Source organism: Neltuma alba, unplaced genomic scaffold (genome assembly GCF_004799145.2).
Source record: "Neltuma alba isolate B1F8T4 unplaced genomic scaffold, ASM479914v2 tig00010912_pilon, whole genome shotgun sequence".
Lineage (NCBI taxonomy): Eukaryota > Viridiplantae > Streptophyta > Magnoliopsida > Fabales > Fabaceae > Neltuma > Neltuma alba.
In genome coordinates, this window is record NW_021635690.1 from 492,146 (window position 1) to 510,267 (window position 18,122).

At 31.5% G+C, this 18,122-nt stretch overlaps 1 pseudogene; it reads left to right on the forward strand.

Annotated features, from left to right (window-relative positions):
• Positions 1–1,359: 1,359 nt before the first annotated feature.
• LOC114759867 (2-isopropylmalate synthase 1, chloroplastic-like) lies at positions 1,360–17,814 on the forward strand (annotated as a pseudogene).
• Positions 17,815–18,122: the final 308 nt, after the last annotated feature.

Consider the following 18,122-nt stretch of genomic DNA (forward strand, 5'->3'; position numbering starts at 1 on the left):
CACGAGTCCAACTCGTCAACTCACAAAAAATAAAAGGTTAGAGTTGGCTAAAAGTCAACTCGCTAATAAACAAAGATTTTCAACCTGCACTGCTTAACCTACAACCGACGAGCTAACCTACATTTATTTTTTTTTGTATTTTTAAATTTTATTAATCATTATATGTATATTATTATATTTTATATTCTATCTAAAAAAAATTAAAAAATACCTATATCACTTGTTTATTTGGTATTTTTAATTAAGTATTTGAGGAAAAGATAAAAATTTCATTATGTTTTTTGTATTGTCTCAGAAAAAACATTTAAAAAAGAAAAAAAAAAGAAAAAAGTTGACAACCAACATGGTGGGTTAGGGTTGGCTAAAAGCCAACCCATCATTACACAGCGCTTTTTTAACCCGTACCACTTGATCCACCACAGGTCAACTTGCAACCCATAGGTTGATCTGTATTACTACCTCTAGCCAAAAGTGGGAGCATTTAAGTGCTTAATCTGGTACGAGACCTTCCCAAGCAGTGCGATGAAGAATCAAACCCTCTCTCCCTCTAGTTTGCCTCTTTCTAACGCCTCATAAATTTTTTTTTTCTTTTGATAATTAGATTTCACATATAAAGTGAGTAACAGTTTGATATTTTATAATTATGAAATAGTGCAGTTTTCAATTTTTTACATGATTTTTTAAAGAAAATTATTCTGGAATTATGCGTTTTTATTTATTTTCTTTGAAAAATTATTAAAAAAAATCAAAACTGCACATTTTCTTCATCATAATATATCGAAATGTTACTAATTTTATTTAGAATCTAATAATCAAATGAAAAGGAAAAAAAATTGAAAAAAAAAGTATTAGAGAGAGGCACATTAGAGGTCTCAAGCCCCGAGTAAACTTTACAGCTAAACCCAACGAAGACGGGGTTTTTCACTCTAACATATTATTAATTTATCCGAAATCAAATAATCAAATCACTAATCCAATTTAGAAAACATGGGAGCGATGACTATATACATTTTAATTTTAAAAATTTTGGAGAGTTTAATATCAATTTTTTTCTAGCATTTCAAAATATTTTGTAGTGTATCTAGTATTCTAAAGTATTTTTTCTAGCGTGTCGAGCACCTTGAAGTAATTTTTGATGCATCTGGTATCCAAAAGTATTTTTTATTTAGGTGAGTCTAGCAAAGTAAAATATTTTTTAGTATATTTGACGCCAATGTCAAAAAAATATTTTAAAATATTAGACACATATGAAAAATATTTTAAGGAGCACCACAAAGTATTTTAGAGTGTTGAATGTTTTTTAAACCAAGAAAAAAGTTATATAGGTGTATAAACATGATATAAAGTTGTATATTAAAAAAAAAAACATATAAAGTTTCAAAGTTACATACTAAGCACTAGTACCCAACATAATACAATAATTTAGTGCCCCCACAGTGGCAGTTTCAAAGGGATATACAAATTAAACCTAACCCAAGAAAGCCATATATTTCTGAGTTCATTTCCTTCTTTAGCTCCAAGATCCTCCATTGCCCAAACCACGTTCTTTTCCCACCTCCTAAAATGAATTCCTCTCTCTCTCGCCCTCGATATATCCCCAGCCAAATTCCTGACCCCTTATACGATCGAATCCTGGACACCACCCTCCGCGACGGCGAGCAATCTCCCGGAGCTTCCATGAACTCAAAGCAGAAGCTCGAGATAGCACAACAGCTCGCAAAGCTCGGTGTTGACTCATCGATGCCGGGTTCCCTTCCTCTTCAAAAGATGACTTCCACGCTGTCAAGATCATAGCTCAGGAGGTGGGCAATGCCGTCGCCGACGATGGGCACGTGCCGGTGATATGCGGGTCTTGCAGATGTACCGAGAATGACATTAGGAGTGCATGGGAGGCTGTGAAGTATGCGAAGAGGCCGAGGATACAGACGTTTATAGCGACCAGTGAGATTCATATGAAGTATAAGTTGAAAAAGACGAAGGCGGAGATCATTGAGACTGCTCGGAGAATGGTAGAGTTTGCTCGGAGTTTGGGCTGCCAAGATATAGGGTTCTGTGCTGAAGATGGTGCCAGGTCCTCCCCCCCTTTTTGTTTTTGTTTTTTGTTTTTTGTTCCCCCTCCCGCTAAACTTTACCTGACCCCTAACTTTGGAGCATGTGGATGTTGTTTTTATAAGGAAAAAATGGCAATTAGGTTCCACTCAAGGGAATTAAATACAAGGGATTTTTTGCATTTAATTCTCTTAAATGGGACCTAATTGCAATTTTTCCTTTTTATAACTTCTGAAACTTTATAACCAACCCCTCTAACCCTTACATTTATGGAGTAGTTCCCGTACAATTAATTTTATACGTTACTTATTTGCATGTAATAACTTGAGAATTTGGAGAGGTTGTCCACAAATCAATTAAAATTTGAGGAGCTATTTGCACACAAAACTAAATTTTAAAGAGGTATAGAATTGATAGTTAACGGTTTTCTGCCCAAACTTGAAAGGTTTTGGAAGTTTATTACTCTCTCTAATACTTAATATAAGAATTAATTGAGAGGTTAGATTTGATAAGAAATATAAAATCTTAATTTACTTCTTATCTTATATTTATTATTTTTTGCAAACTAATTTATTTAACTTATAAACCATTACATAATCTATGATGTGTAAGAGTATTTTAGGAAGATTATGCCACGATTGTTATAATTAATTAATTTATTTGACTTTCTTAATCTATTTTTTGAAATGTCATCACTCCTCTGAGTCTTTGAAACCTCATTTTACCTTGCTCTTTGAATCTTACGTTTCTTTTCCATCACATTCGATCTCTAGGGCCAATAAACCGTGTATCATTAAGAGCAAATATTATATATATATATATATATATATATATATATATAGTACCTCCAGTTTTTATTATGCACTTTAAATAACTAATTCACAGATAATGAATGATTAGTTAAAATTAATTAAAAACAATAAACAGGTTATAAATATATTTTTATTTTTAAATATGTCTTTATAATAAATGTGAAAAAAGAAGAATCATAATGTATAGGTAAATGTGATAAATGAGAGTATGACAAATAAAAGAGAACAAATAATTAAGGACAAAATTGAAAAAAAATACATTAAATTCTAAGACAAACATCAAATTGGAGCTTACAAAATAGATTACATCCCTTCTCAAATTTGAAACTTATAAATAGGACAAGAGAAGTATATAATTTCATTGTTCATTTGTGTATTAAATTAACGTGATCAGGTCGGAGAGGGAGTTTCTTTATGAAATATTTGGAGAAGTAATAAAGGCAGGAGCAACTACTGTGATCGTAGCAGACACAGTAGGAATAAGTTTGCCAAGTGAATATGGCAAATTAATTGCTGACATCAAAGCCAACACTCCTGGAATTCAAAACGCCATTATTGCTTCTCATTGCCACAACGATCTTGGCCTCGCCGCTGCTAATACCATAGAGGTATATGTATGGATACACATATTCATGTATAAGCTAAGTCTAATTAAGTCATATGAAGGAGACACAGATTCGGTGCTTAGCATGACGTTGACAGATACTCATATAGTAATTCAACGACACAGTTTTGTACGGCGAGGTGCAATTTTGACTGTTCATGTGACCAAAAAAAGTTGACAAATGTGGCCCATCATAAATGGCAAAAATCTTTGAGATAATTTGGAGAATAGATTATAAATTTAGGAGACTGAATTAGAATCTTATATTTAGAACCGAAATAAATTCCTCTGCACACTTTTAGGCTTCGAAGAGTAGTTGCTTTCTTTCATTCATTCTTTTTTTAAAGTACATTTTGATTCCAAAACTCATATATTAGGAAAGAGGCCATCTAATTAAATTCATCATGTAGTCATATAATTACCAAAATGTTGCCTATTCCTATCTTAGGCAACACTTTTGTGCTATTGCAAAGTTAGCTGTTGTGATGATAGGCCAAAAATGTTGTAGTAAGGTGTCACTTATATCTCGCGCTTTATCTCTTTCTTTCTCCCCTCCTCAGTTGCCTAAATCTATTTCAAAGGATATGAATGTGTAATTAGATTTATGTGTCATTATATATGCTTACGGGGAACAAATTAAGATGAGTAAAAGTACAATTCTACTCCGGATCTTATTTTTCAGGTGTACTTAGAATCCTGATCTTTTTAGCGATGTAATTTTACCCATAATTTTTTGTACAATTTTATTCATGACTTGAGAAATAATGTCAGGGGTAAAATTAGACCTTTACACAATTAAAATTGCACTTAGTGCTATCTAATGATGTTATTTTCAGGGTGCTTGTTGTGGTGCAAGGCAATTGGAGGTAACGATAAATGGGATTGGTGAAAGAGCTGGTAATGCATCCTTAGAAGAGGTAAATAAATCTTCATCTCATATATTGTACTTACAATGCTAAATGTAAGAGTTAGATAACTAATTTGTAAAAATTAAAAGAACAAGTTTAGTTAGGTAACTAATTTTAGGTATTTAAATTTATTTATTTATTTATGTTATTTTATTATATCTAATTATTACTTTGTTAAAAAAAATTTGCATTTTAAAAATAATTTCATTTTATATATGCTCTTTCTAATCTAAGATAAATAAATAATTTTTTTTAATAAAAACGTGTATAACTAAAATTTTCAAGTTAAATCCATGTGCTACCTCTGTTCTTTAAGGAAGTTAAACAATTACTCAATTATATAGCATATGTTATATGATCTCTTTAAAACACTTTTATGTATCATTAAATTATATATAAGTTTATAAGCAAGGAAAATTAATTTGGAGAAAAATAATAAATATAATACATTAAAGTAATTTATACAATTTTCTTAATTTCCTCAAATTAATGATCTTATATATAAGTAGTGTTATAACAGCAAAACACTATATTGTTTCTATAAATTTTCTACTTTACCACCACTTTCTATTTCTTAATCCTAATGTATGCTATATTAGCCTCACAATATTCAAGAATACCCTATTAATAACTGATGTTTTATTAACATTTTTACTTTGTCCGTTTATACCTTTTTTTTTTTTTAATCTGAATTGTCCTCTTAGACTTTTAATTTAATTCAAATTAAAGAATAAGTACCAAGGTCCAAAATTTTGGCCATTCGACAATGATAAAATCGCGAGTAAATTAATTGGATATGTCTTGAATTTTATTACATTATACACACTTCTTTTTTAGTTATTGAAAATTATACATATTTTCCTTAAAAAAAATCGCATGCTTTCCTTTAATTACAAAGCAATTTCCTAAATTTTTTCTTTTTGTCTTAAGGTTGTGATGATCTTGAAATGCGGAGCGTATGATGTGCTTGGCGGACTCTATACAAGGATCAATACACGACAAATATTTATGACAAGCAAAATGGTTTGATATTTACAAATTTACTGTTTTAATTTTTTTTTCTTTTTATTGATGTTTATATAATAATATGTTGTGTTTATTTTCATAATCATTTTCAATAGGTAGAAGAGTATACTGGTTTGCATGTACAGCCACACAAGGCACTTGTAGGGGCTAATGCATTTTCTCACGAAAGTGGGATTCACCAGGTTGGTCTAAAATATATCTTGCAAGTTGCAACTCACTATTATATTATATTAGGATTAACTTTAATTACATGCAGTTAATTTTTGGAAATATTAAATTATATATAGATAAATTCCATGACATATAATGTCGTTTGAGTTGTGAGATAACAGATTAATTAACGGCATAATGGATTTAGAAAAAACTATCATAATACAATCAAATTTCGATTTTGAAAGTTCAGACTCGAAAAATTGTCCTTTAGCTCCAATCTACTACATCCACTACTTAATATGAGTTAGATAGCTAACTAATTTGTGAATATTAAAAAAATTAGTTAACTTAGTTATTTATAATAAATAGGTGTTCCTTTCCTAAAATACCCTTATTAATTATGTGCATTAGGATAAAAATAATTTGAGATGTGTAATCACCATGGGGACTACATTGAGGGGAAAAAAAATGAGGAGTTGATATAATCTTTGGTCCTTTAAGTTTGTCCTCATTTTGGTTTAGGTCACCATAGGTTTTGATCTCTCAAGGGCAAAATAATCCAAGTTTTTATTAAATTATGGGAACCATGAGGGTAAACTTGAAGGACCAAAAATTGTATTAACCTGAAATGAATAAATATGAGAGACTAGATTAGAATCTTATATTTAAATAAATTTTTGACTAACTCTTTATATTAGGGCCAGAGGTAATACTAATCTAGCAAGTAAGAGTGTGTGCGCATCTCCATTTTATAAATTGTTATTATCTTGCTGACCTTTAAAGGGATTGATTAAAACCTCGGTTATTAATGTAGTTTGAAAATGTTAGAGGTATTGTTGATGCCTTGTGAACAATTCATCATATTATATAATTTAATTATATTTGACAATAAATATTGATCTTTGGCCAATTGCTAATATATGCTGATTTTACTGCGGGATCATTATTTCAACCTAGCTTATGCAAATGAAGATTTTAAATCAACTATATATTTTCTCTTGTACAATAAAAGGGATTGATAATAATATCAAAACTTTTGAAAAATTGTTTTTTTTTCTAAATTTAAATCTTGCTGACAAAATATATGCACAAAATTTATATAAATAAAAAAGAGTTGCATACAACATAAGAGGAACCTCACTATTCATGGTTATGGGTAATATAATGAGTCTCCTAATGGCACTACTGGAAATAAAATATCAAATATATAAAGAAGATTTGTGTGACATATATTTTTAGTTTAAGTGAAGTTCATATAAGTTTTCAAAATAAAAAGAATGTTTCTATAATGTAGATAAAACAAAAGATAGTTTATATATTTTATTTGGGTCCACGGATAACTTTTAGGAAGAGGCAGTATGAGGTCTCAAGGAAGAAATGTACATAATCACCAAAAAGTCTCACAATACAATGTCAAGTTTCAGTGCAAAAAATGATTACAAATCCATATATATTACTCACTCGTTGTTATCACTTCTCAATAATTACGTTGTTTTCTTGGGACCTTGGAGGGATTTTGACTTTACTACAATCTTTTGGACCCTTGAATATTGTGCAATTAATTTTTTTTTTTGACAGAAGAATATATTTTATTTATGGAGAAGCCAGCATAATTAAAGCCAATGGAACAATATCAAATACAATAGAATATATCAACCAAATGCCCATTCGATCAACAGCGCAACCATCCTCAGTTTAGGACTAAGATTACTTCCTATAATAGTGGCAGCAGACCTTAGAATCTATTAGAAATGGGATGATACTAAAGTCAACACTCCATTGGAGCTCACCCAACCCCATTTTTAGCACAAGCTGCAACAAATCTACAAAATAATTTCCCTACCTTGCAGCCAGCAAAATCTTGACATGAGGCATTGTGTCTAGCAAACATAGGGTTTCAGTGAATAGTTGCACACACACTACCATTCAGTCTTAGCTATAGACTTATTCATAATAACTATGTATAACTCCTGGCAATCAATCTGTAAGTACACCTTAGGATAATGAAATTGGTAACTAAAGAAAATTGCTTTTTTGAAGGCAAGGCATTATAAATGAAAAGGAGAAAAAGCCTTCACTAATTTGCATACACTTCCAAGAAGCATGCCTTTGTAATCCCCACAGACGACCCAATCCCAGTACAATTAGGATTCTTCTTGAATACCCCATTTGCATTAACCTTAATTGCTCCAGCTGCCTGAACTTTCCAAGTCAACTCCTTTATAATGTGGTTACTTGTCTTTATTTGAGTTTGATCGGTATCAATATTTCTAACAGCCTAAACCTCATTTGCCAATAGGGTAGCCAAAGAAACCACTTTCATAGGATCAATCTGGACTCCTTGGAAGATAACCACACATCTAGCCTTCCAAATCCGCCAACTTAAGGCAGCAATAAGTACCTATCCTCTATCATTAATGTTATTATTGTGTAGAAATAATTGTTCAAACCATTTCCTAATACAAGCAACCTGATTGACATTAATACTCAAAGATGAATAGTGTAATGTCAATTATTTTACTCCCTTTTAGTACATATTCAGAAGTGCTATAGTTTAGAAGAATTAATAATTAACCTCCTACATTAAAATCTTGCATTTTGAACCTTAGGTTACGATTCATTTGGTAATTTTAGTTTTATAATCTAACTTTGAAAATTCATAACTAAATATAGAAATATCATATTGAGGTAATTCAAGTCTTCTTTCAAAGCTCCTTTAATTCTCTACAGGAAAAACTACTACTCATTAGATCAATTACTTGCTCGTTTAATACTAAAAAAGTATGAGAAGTGGCACTGTATATATGGTTAATACTATTTTATAGTTCAATATTTGAAAATTCATATCTATTTGCACACATATCCATTTGAGGTTATCTATCATTTGTTTTAAAACTTATGATGTGTACAATTAACTCATAAAATTTTATAGGCAGATTTGTTCATTTGCTTTGGATTTACTTTGTCTTAATTGCGCATACCTTCACATTGGAAAACTTATCCTCCTATTGATCATAATTTTACTAAAACATCTCTTTTATATATAATACTCATCTTTACATGCCAATATCATCATACATATTTTATTATTTAAATAGAATGTTCATACAAACATCCCATACAAGGAAAATTATTACATAATATAAAGACATATACATTTCTTCAATTCTCCTCATCATTCTTCTTGCTTTACCTTGCGCATTCTTCCTTTATGATCACTATACCTATTATGGTTGGATAAGACAGGGTGAGATTTGAGAGAATCTCAATAGTAAACATTACCTACTATGCATGCAAGATAGATGCTTGGTGCATGACATGCTTGCTTTACATAATTTCATATTCATATAATAACATGCTTACATACTCAATGTTTCATGCATACATGGCCATAGAACATACAAGAATAGAGCATCATTCAACCATTCATGTCTCTTATCATTGTCAAACTGCATCATACACATCAACATATAAGCATATATATCAAACACACAACAAAGATAAGTTCACTATATTGTAACTTTATATCTTCCTCTTGGTCCCTTTGTTCCAACCATTAAAATTGTTTAGTCAGCCTTTTCATTTAATCTTCTTTGACATCACATAGCTCCAAATATATTAACACATCATGCCATTCACTCACTAGAGCCATAATAGCAAGCATCATATGTACTTGCTCTTACTCAACCTTTTAACTCTAACTTTTGGATTTTAAATCTAATCCTTCTAAAAATTAATTCCACATGCTATTCCTACATAATTTTACATTTAAAATCCATTTATAAGCTCAAAATTAACAAGTTCCAACTCCTTCCCCATGATCTAGTCAAGACCAAAACATCAGGGTTTTTAGAGTAAAAATTCTGTTTTCAATTCTAATACTTTTAAACTTACTTTTTTTATTTGTACCCTACACAATTTTTATTTTAAATACATTGAGAGCATCAAAATCATCATAATTCATCATTATCTCAAACCCTAATTATGGCTGAAATTCATGAAGGGTTAACGGGAGGTTGGATTAATTCTTTCCAATTTCACGCAATAACACTTGATTAACCTTCTTTTTCACATCTTAATTCTTAATCTAACTTCAAATAATTCTTTTAATGCCTTTTATGGATTTGGACAGTACCTTTCTTAGGGTTTTAAGCTTCCAAAACTTATTAAATTTCATAAACAAACTTAACTACTCAAGCAACAACATCAACAATATCAATAACAACTAAAATCACAACTTATCTTATGTTAATGCTTGATTTGCTTAATGTTCCTTTCATTTTATTTTCTTCTTCTTCCTTTGCACTTTCCCTTCTCCATTTCATTTTCATTCTCCCTTTACTCTCTTGGCCAAAAACTCACACAAAGTTGAAGGGAAGGGGTATTTATAATGCTTCCAAAAATTAACTACATTAAAAGGTCGTTTCAAGTCCATTCTTTGTAATTACCATTTTATCTATTGATTTTTCCCTCAAAGTTGCATGAAATTACAACTATGAGGTGACAAGCTCATAAACTTTACATGTGGGATTTAACTCCAATCAATTTTATTTTGGAATCCACCAATCATAATTTTCCTCTTGTCTCATTTTCTAAAAACCTCACTATTTAATTCTTTTATTTCCATCACATGGCATTAGAAAAATTCCACAAATAGAGAGGCTGTAGGTGGTGCAATTCTTAAAGGAAAATGGAAGAGAAGAGTTCAAATCATCTCGTAGATTATAACACAATGCCACTCAAAAAATCAACCAAGAATTTGATCGTTCCATTATTTTCATTCACATCTTATTGTCTAGAATTCTTCACCTTATTAAATAGAGCATGTGAGGTTTAATAATAAAATCACATGGATATAAATTGAGCACATGGGAGAGGAGAGATATTTTTCATTTTGTCTCCCATGTTGGAAACATTTAATAATTTTATTTAGGAGTAAATTTTTTTAATGGTCCACAACTCATAAAATTCATCCCTTACATCCAAAATTTCCTTCTTATCATAGATTTTTTTTATTTTTCTCAAGCCAAAACTTGTCTCAGAAGTACTTCTTAAATTTCCCAAAAATTACTTTCTTTTGGCATAAATGGATTTTAAATATTTTTAAAGCCAATCTTCTTGTCTCTTGTCACATCCTAACTTTTGATATAAAAGTACCAGAATTAGCCTAAATCGGGCAGGCACCAGATCCTTTTTAGTAGAGATTCCCTAGAAGGACAGAGGGATTCCCAGGGACTAAATCACAGAGGGAAAGTTTTCTAAGACTGAGAAAAGAGGAAGTTAGAGACTCAGAAGAAGTCTGAGGGTCTAGGAATGAGAAATAGAGATAAATATAGGCTAAAGATTATGTTGAAGGCCTCAATGAGGTGAATTTTGAGGTTAAGCCAAACCAGGGACAAAATCATAATTTCGCAAAGTTTCGTGCTAATAAGGGTAAAAAAATAGAAACTATGCTTGAAAATCCCAGAAAATGAAAAATTGTAGGTCAAGGCCCAAATACTTCAGAAAAATTTTAGAAAAATAGTAATAAGATTCAAAGGCTTGTATGAGGCTAAAATGACAAAAATACCCTTAGAAGGAATTTGTGAAATTCCCAGGTTTTGATTGATTTTGAATATCACTGAAAATAAATTATTTAAAGTATAGGGAGGCCTCAGATAATTAGAAGACAATGGGGCAAGATACTTGAGGAATTATCACAGGTTTTAAAAATAATTCCATCCCCAGAAAGCGAAGAGGTTGGTTTTAATGGAATTTAGAGCCTATTTACATATTATCTGGGGAAAGTCAAAGTCAAATGTCTAGAGGTTGACTTTTGACTTAAGAAAAATTTGAGCAATTTCCTGTGATGAATAAATAGTATTGATACCTGGAGACAGATTCTCGGAGTTGTGGATCGGTAGAAAGAATTCGGTCAAGATCACTCCGAAATAAATATTATTAATTATTATTAATTATTTTAATGGAAGAACAAGGGAAGAGCATCACTCTCTCTCTAGGCATGTTATATAATGTCATGTGGATTTATTTGAGGTGAGAAAATAGTGCCATAACATGTCCCAGTGGTCTCAAGTAAGTCAGGGCCCGAAAAAGTATCGTATACGGTGCAAAACTCATTGTCAAAATTACAAGACCTCCCAGTTCTCCCTATCTCTTCCTTTCACATTCTAGTTTTCATTAAAAATATAATTGGGGGGTCTGATTTTCCTATAATAGTCTTCCAAGTTTTTTATTGTCAAAGAAACCCTAAACCTTAAAAATTCCAACAAATAAGCTTCATAATTCTAAGTGGGCTATTGAAGGCTAGCCACCCTTGCCCCTATTGTTAGAAAGAACCACAACACTATTAGCTACCTCTTTAGCCTTGACTTCCTCAAGGCTACCCTTCTCATCATTTTTGCCTTGATTTTCCTTAGACTCTCTGCAAATTTAGAGATAGAATTTCTCTTATCAATAACACCATTATCCAATTTCATCCTTTTCCTCACAAATGACTCTAAGCCATTGTCAGCCTCTCGCTTTAGGTCCAACTTTCCTAAGTTTGCGGCAACACTATCAAATTTATTAGCTTTATACACCACAATCGCTTTAAAACTATTGAAGTCCTCAGTTTGATTAGAAATATGTGGGCCAGGGTCTAAATTAGAGATATTGATTAGATCTCCCATAGCTACTTCACATTCTATAAGAAGTTTTCCAAGAACTGTTAGTCCACTAATGCCAGCTTCATGATCATTATTTCCAAATATCAATCTTGTAGCAGATCCACCACTGGTTCTGTCCATCAAAGATTCCAGAATGAGGTCATAGCACTATCATTCACCTTTTGAAAAGCCTCACTAGACTTTGCTAAATTCAGAATTTGTTTCTTACTCTTCATTTCCTCTTATAGATTACTCTTAAAAATGCTTCATTTATCCTCACCACACCAACAATCCATCCTACCCTTCTCTTCAACCATGCCCATTTCAAATTTGTCTTAGGCCATCCTTCATGCCACCTAACCACTGTCTCTTCCCAAATTCTAACTTGTCTAGTAACAGACCATGCCCCAAACCTTGGTAGTTGAGGATTTTGCACAGATATTAGTCTAGGTTGATTACACACACGAAAATCATGCCCAATACAACAACACTTATAACAAAAATCTTGTAGCTTCTCGTATCTAATAGAAGCCCAAGTTTTCCGACCATTAGGTTTATGTAGCCAAAATCAAGTGCACAAAGGTTTCTTTAAATCCAGAATAACACGTACACGGAGAAAGATCCTTAGTGCTCTATTGTTGAAGACAAAATTCTCAATCATAACCACCTCCCTAACTTATTTTCCCATCTGAACTGCATTTTCTAAATTCATGGCTTCCAACAGAACTCCATCTATTTGGATCTAAATCGAACATTTATCAAAATCATAGTCATCCACATTCTTAAACTTCTGCCATTCTACCAAATTAAGTAAATGGTCATTAACGGACCACAGCCGACCTCTCATGACACTATTATACTCCTCCATATCCAAGAATTTAAAAAGAAAGATATTTCTTGCAACACTAACAACATCTAGATCAATAGAAAGATTCCAGGACTTATGAATAATCGCCTCCATCATAGCTTTGGAGACCTCTTTATTAGCCAGAACCTTTCCTACCAGGACATTTTCTGACTCCTCTTGCTGGATCAAAGGTTCGTTGATTAAGAATTCCTCTTGTTCCTCAGCCCCTAAAACACAAGATCACAGACAACTGGACTCTCCCGTGCACTCTTCAACAAAAATGATGAACTTATTATTCACAACTAGCCGTTATGGTTGAAACCAACTCTCACATGTGAACACAGAGAGAACAAAGAAACTCTCATGCTTGGTGGAGATAACTGGGTATTAACCCACTTAGAATTCTTCATTGTTGCATCAATAAATGTAGATTACATGTAGATTATTCTTTCACATGCAAATGTGCGCGCCCCTATACACTGGCGGGTGCATGTATATACTTGTTCAGTCCATAAGACTAAGTCATTTTCTATACAAATATAATTCCAGTTTTTTAATACCTAGAACGCTTAGTTTTTGTATCCTAATTTGGGTCCTCTATACAATTAAACTTTATAAGTAAAATTTTTTATTACAATTAATATAGTACTGACTTTTGTCAGTGGCATAATTAAATAGCTATTACGAATTCTCTACATATTTCATGTTTAAACTATCTTTGCACGTGAGATGGCTAAACAAAACTTATATTATGGAGTGAGAGAGAGAGTGTGTGTGTGTGTGTGCAGTTCTTTTCTTAATAATTCATGAGAACTACATTCTGGTTTGCTTCCTTAGACTTCATCTAATATATTAAGATTTAGTTGTTCTCAAAAGTTTTTCATAATGCTGAAGAACCGAATGAATTGTTTTCAACCTCACTGGCGAACTGAATGGTGATTGATTAGAATTTACTATATTTAATTCTTGTGCTTCTACCAAATTCTTGTGTTTCTACCAAAGATAAATAAATTCAGATTATGATATTTATACCATTATGTGTCAGATCTTACTTTTATCTGTTTCTGTAGGATGGAATGCTAAAAATAAAGGTACATATCAAATCATATGTCCTGATGATGTTGGGTTTGAAAGAGCCGACGAAGATGGAATTGTATTGGGCAAGCTCAGGTGGGCTTTTATCACTTCGGTTCCCTGCTACCTTCATATCTTGCTTGAATAGTTCAAAATTTCTCTAATTATTTTTATTTTTTCAAAAAATTGTGAAATAAATAGATTATTTTTATAGATTTTCTTCTCCCCCGCGCCGTTCTTTTTTAATTATGTTCTACATTTTTCCTATAATAATTTTGTAGATGTTGTTTTTTAAAAATTTGTCTCATCTTCAATCTTTCTGACATTGTAATTTATTTCGTAATATAAATACCTTTCGTTTTTCTGGACAACAATATGCTTATATAGTATTAATCTTGACCTTATGATAACTGAATCCTGTCTCTTCCCTTACCATTATATATCATTTTATAAATTTGTATTATATTAATATATGTGATACATTTTATGGATAAATATGTCTGGATCGCATCTTCTCAAACCCATACTCTAAAGATTCAATTAATGTTTCTTGAACCCATCCAAATTCTTGTACAAAAGTTGACTTACTAGGAAGAGCAGGTCGAGTACACAGACACACGCACATAATTGTTTCATGATTTCGTTAATATTTATTTCATTTCTTTGGGCCAATCGAGACCTTTGTGCAATTAGCCCTAATGCTTGGTATATAAGGCTTCATTTGGTCCTTTAATTTTATAGAAGGGTCTTTTTAACCTTATAACCCTATTATTAGTAGTTTCATTAACAAATGCTAATAAATTAAAACGTTGACAAATGCTTATATACTAAGTCTAATTTTTCAAAATAACAATTATTAGTTCAAAAAATCATCGTTTGAGACTAGTGGTGTTAAGAGTTAAAGGATTAAAAAAAATACCTTATAAAATTAAGAGACCAAATTGAATCTTGTAAAAGTTAGAGGCCAAAAGGCGCATTTTTTTCTTTAATTATCTTCTCTTATATATTATGCTTCTTTTGATGCAGTGGACGTAATGGCCTGAGGAAACGACTGGAAGAGGTCTGAATCAATGTTTCTATATACATACTTTGTGCGTGTGTGGAGTTAAGAGCTAGCTTATTCTCTATTGTTTCATTAAAGTTTTATTCTCTTTTTTCCTATAGAGATTAAAATTCTATTCTCTATTGTTTTCAGCTGGGTTACGGGCTTGAAGATGAAGAAATTGATGCAATATTTTGGAGTTTTAAAGCATTGGCTGAGCAAAAAAAGGTAAATATAATAGCTACTCTTGCACCAAAGGGTAGTTTAAACCTGCGAGTATAACAATTAATGCATAAGAAGGAACACATTGACTTCCAATACGAGAAAAGTTTTGTTTAGAAGTCTGATAAGAATTATAAGCATATTCATTAAATATTTATTGAACCCCGTTAAAGTTAAAATTCTGTCTATAATTTACATTTGAGGATAAAAGGCACTGCTTATTAAAATATCTCACATGACAAGCGATTATATAAAGAACCATTAACATAAAGAGTGAAACCAACATTTGCATTCATATCGAAACTTCTTACTTCATCCAAAGCACTTTGCAATAGAGAACAAATGCTCATTTCCTACTCTTAACAAGCCATTTCTAGCTTCTTATGCTTCCAAAATTACATTTTTCCTTACTTAAGTTCGTATATAAAACTCAATTATGAAATCATGCTCAAAAGCACCTATTTTATAATACAGTAACCAATTTTTCCCACAACAACCAATTTTTTAACCCCCTTCCTTCCCCTCCCCTTAAAATGGGAATTTTTTTTTTTAAGTGAAGATGAGAGAAAATAAACTAAGGCTTCCTTATATTATTTTGAAAATCCCAAACTATCCTTAACATTAAAAAGTTATGTCTTATTATCTCCTCTTTCTCATAATAATAAAAAAATTTATTTAATGAAATCAAATATATAATTATAACATTGATATATTGGTTCTTAATGGAAAGATATAATCAATAAGTCGAAAGTGTAGACAATCTTAAAATAACAAACTAATAAAATATAATAAAACTACTTATTCTTCATTTCGAGTATAATATTTAATCTAATAATCAATGCAAAAGAATTAGAAAACAAGTTAAATATGGTAGAGGTAAAATAATCAACACATTATTAGCTCCCATTCCTCTCCTCTCCTAAACAGAACAAATTAAGCTTATTAAAATCCCTCTCCAACACCCCTCTCCCTCTCTTTGATTCCGTTGAACCTAACTAAAGTAACTCAATACTTATAATTGACTTCCAAATCATTATATGAAGCTCATTCAAAATACTATATGGATTAATTCACAACCAGTCTAGCCATGCATACCTTACATTTTAATTTCTAAAACTAAAGTCTCATTGCTCTTCTCATATTACGTCACCACTTGCATATGTGACTGTGAAATATAATAAATTTTTCTGCAGCCATATTACGTACAGTATGATCAAATGTATGCTCATAAGGGTTGCATTCCTAATTATATTGTCCTATATGATCATCTTTCACTATAATTGATAAAGTTAATACCTCATGCAAGGGATAATCTTATATAGGCTCGGTGAACTTGTAATTACTTGTAGCAAGCAAATATCATTCCATAGAATTGAGATTCGTGACAATTGAGGGGATGATAATGCAAGAAAAAGAGAGGTGAGATCCTAGTATACTATTTAATATAGATTCCTTCAAGTGACTTTGGGTAAAGTGAGAATGTGAGAGAGAGAGAGAGAGAGAGAGAGAGAGATTGTGGGCCACACGTTTGTGAAGCTTGCATGTGAGGAGGCCCCTTTGTCTCTTTTTCTGCTCACTTCACCGAAAGTCATATTTAGGAAACTCACACCTCTTTCTCTGGTTTTCCCCCTTTTCTTACTGACAATGCGATGGACCTAAAACTCACAATTATTTTTCATGGTATCTCCTAACTTATCTATGCATGCATGCTCTCTTTGTTACTTTTTGGAAAAACATTTTTCTTCTGATTGTCACATGACCCTAATGTATGTTGTGTTCAGAGAGTTTCTGACGCTGACCTCATAGCATTGGTATCGAATGGAGTTTCTCAAGCAAATCAGTAGAGAAACATCAAATCAAAAAGGTGCAAACTTGCCTTGCAGTTTTCACTCACAAGTGCTAGGGACCCGGGATTTTCTTGAAGGCAAATTTATCGTAGAAGTTTACAATTTTAGCAATTTAGCCTCCTCCCATTAAAAATGTTAGGGATCAATGTTACTCTTTTAATGATCAATGTTAATTTTTTTAATAATGGGGACCAAAATTGCTATGATTTTAAACTTTTTAGGCAAATTTGTATCCAGAAAAGGCTCTCAGGTGCCCAACACTTTTGAATGAGAACTTTGTAAAAAAAAAATTTGCACCTTAACCCATCAAATATTTATGGCCAATTTGTAATGAATTTGCTTTTGTGGTTGTGGGTGGTTTGTTCTTTCTACATATTTAAGACCAAAAAAGGGATGGTGGTTATTTGAAAGAACAAAATTACTATTGTGCTTTTGCATGAGTTATCTCATTACTATTGTGATTTATTATTAATTAAACATGTAAATATAGGCCAGTATTTAGAAAATTTATTTATTGTGCAAGTATTAAACAGTATAATATAGAAGGAGGAAGGATGAAAACTATAAGAAAATTGAAGTCGCTCAAATTCTATGCAAGAGTTACAAAATATATTTTACAAAATATAGTGCATGCAAAATCTATAAGAGAGAGTTTAATTTAGATAAGTTGAATGGCAACAGCTAAACCAATTTAAGATAAATCTTATCATGAAATATTACTTACAAATTATTTATAACTAACTACTAATAATATTTTTACACTAGCATTAAGCTATAAACTAGTTTTTATATTAACGATCGTAAGTAGTATATTACTACTCAGGAGGGAGAGAGAAGAGACTGAATTTTTAAGCCCATGATAATCAAGGCACTACAACAAAATGTGTTATTTAC